Consider the following 3090-nt stretch of genomic DNA (forward strand, 5'->3'; position numbering starts at 1 on the left):
TGTCCCGGTAGTGTGTAAATGGAAAGGATATTATTTTATATCCTTTTCAGAGAATCGATAATAAATTATTTTTGAAACACCACCGATTTCTGTAGTTAATCACAATATTACATTATTATCGTTATTCAAAGTGCATTCAATCTTTATAATCATCGATTAGTTTCTCATACTTTGTAAAAATCGTTAAATAAATTAATATTAGCAATACTGTCATTTAAAGTAAATAATTTACGATATAATATTATTATATGTGTATTAGCCAGTTAGATTGTTACTCATATGAATAACGAACTCATGATTTCACTACACGGTAACAAGAATATCACTTCTTTCAGAATCATGGGGCGTCTTAATGCGTAATAATTTGATATCAAATGCGTCATCAAGAGAGGAGTAAGGCAGGGTTGTAGTTTGTCACAGCTTTTGTTCAATATCTATGTAGAACAGGCTGTCAATAAATGTAAGGAATATTGTTCAGGAATCAAGGTAAATGGATTAAGAGCGCAAATGCTCCGCTTTGCAGACGATATTGCAATAGTGGCACAAGATAAAGGTAATCTAGAGAGAGCACTGAATACCTTGCATGACATTCTCAAAAATGAATTTTACATGGAGATAAATAAGGCTAAGACAGAAGTGATGATCTGCTCCAAGAATCCTGATTTTGAAATAGTAAAGATAGAGAATAACGCCCTCAAACAAGAGTAAAAAAATTTAAATACTTAGGTAGCATTATTTCAGAGGATGGAAAAGACAAAGAAGACATAAAGCGCCGTATAAGAGAAGCCAAGGCCATTTCCATCAATAAACGGAATGTGCTTTCCTCCAAAAGTCTGAATTTGGATTTGAGAAAGAGACTTATAAAGAGTTGTATCTGGAGTATTGCACTATATGACTCAGAGACATGGACTATCGGTAAGGCGGAAGAAAAGGCAATTAACGCATTTGAAGTATGGTGTTGGAGGCGAATGCTGAAAATAAAATGGACCGATACAATAACAAATGAAGAAGTATTTCAAAGGGCTGAAGACACACAAAAAACTCTATTGAAATCTCTTAGGGACAGACGGCATTCTTGGATAGGACATATTATAAGACACAGCGAATTCACGCTAACAATACTGGAAGGTGCAATCAGTGGACAACGGGCTCGTGGAAGACCCCGGCTACAATATTTGAAGCAGATAACCCGGGATCTTGGGGTCCAGAGCTATACCCAACTAAAACAGCTGGCTCTGGACAGACAAAGATGGAAAGCTGCCAACCAATCGGACGATTGAAGCAGAAGAAAAGAATAGTTATTTTTTAATTAATAATAATTATGTTCGTCAATGTCGAGACATTTCGAGCAGAAAACATGATATTTTCGACATGCTAGAAACCTTTTTTTTTCAAAAGATAAGTAGGTGGTGAAAGCGAGACAGTTTCTCAGAAATAATTGAAATCATTTTTTCAATTGTCAAAAGTAGTCGGAAGATCGTATTTTGGTCTCCAAGGAATTTTAAAGTTAGGAGAGCGGCTGCATGGTATGCATTGTGTACCAAATTGTATGCTGAAGGCTGGCAATTTACAAGATATATTTGACTGAATTATTTCAAACGCAAGCAGCTGATTGCCTCTAGAAAGGGTGTAATGAAACACTGCTTGGATTATTCGAGGCGAGGTTGTCATTATCGTTCACAATATTTTATAATCATGACTGTGGCTTGCAGTTGCTGAATTTTTCAATCGTTCTGTGTTTTGTTTTTTGTTGATCCCAGCTATTGGCAGCATTATGGTTGCACACCATTCAGCCGCTATCCTTATCTTTGAAACTCCTGAGAGGCCAAAATACGCTCTTCCGAGTACGTTTGACAATTAGAAAAATAATTTCAATTATTTCTGAGAAACTTTCTCGCTTTCACCACCTACTTATGTCTTAAACAAAAAAGTTTCTAGCATGTCGAAAATTTCATGTTTTCTGCTCGAAATGTCTTGATATTGACAAGCATAGGCTAATCGTTAATTAAAAAATAACTATATGAATCGGATAAAAATGATTCAGACACCAATAGAATGCAGACATTCTCCCCGTTCATTTGATATAAAATTTATGCATTACTACGCCCCATGATTCTGAGAGAAGTGATATTCAAAAGAAAAACAAATCTTCGCGATGTTTTCAATTTTATCATAAAAGTTAAATTTCCTTTTAATCCCTCAACCCTGAAGCTATTTTAGTAGGCCTACTACTAGGATATAGGGGATGATATTCTACATCCAATATTGACGTTAAATCGGAAATTTGAGAAAGTTGTAATTTTACACGATTAGGCAACTCTGTAATTTCTTCGGATGGAGGGCCAATACCTCAACTTATTTTACACAAACTATATATCAACTGCCACAAGTCCCATATCTGTAATAATTTCAGTAGCTCCGCCCCATCTATGCAAAGTTTGATTTTAGATTTCCAATTATCAGGTCTCAGATATAATTTTAACGCGAAAAATTTCGTGTGGAAAAGATTGAGCATGAAAATCTATACAATTAGGTAATGTCCAGAAACATTTTTACCTAAAATTGAAAATAAGCTTGAAATTTGAGAAAATGTGATTATTGAATTGCAAACTGTTGATTCTATTAAATCATTCACTATGAAGAGATAGCAGATCTCATGAGTATCCAGCGTTATTTTCCTGTTACCAGCTGGCTCAGATCTTTGAATAGTAGACTTGAGATGCGCGTGAACTCTAGCGTCAGGTGATCAATTTTATTACAGCAAGAAAAGTTGTGTATGTGCGCCACACCAGATTTTTTTATGTCAATAAACATCATCAAGATCATGAAAAAAGCAAAAAAATAAGTGGTAGCCTACGATACGGGTACGTATACCGTTGAAAAGTCCCCTATATAACTTCAGTTACTGTATAAATATTTGAATATGAAAGCTTAAAACGTTTTTAAAAAATGCGGAATATATTTTTTCCAATAAACAGATTTTGAAGCTACCCATCTTAGAATTCAAAAATTCCGCCAAAACCTTGATTAGTAAATTCACCTATGATTGGTCAAAATTGACCTATGATTGGTATTTTTGGCACAGCTGAT

This window comes from Nilaparvata lugens, chromosome 6 (assembly GCF_014356525.2).
Source record: "Nilaparvata lugens isolate BPH chromosome 6, ASM1435652v1, whole genome shotgun sequence".
In the NCBI taxonomy this organism is placed as follows: domain Eukaryota; kingdom Metazoa; phylum Arthropoda; class Insecta; order Hemiptera; family Delphacidae; genus Nilaparvata; species Nilaparvata lugens.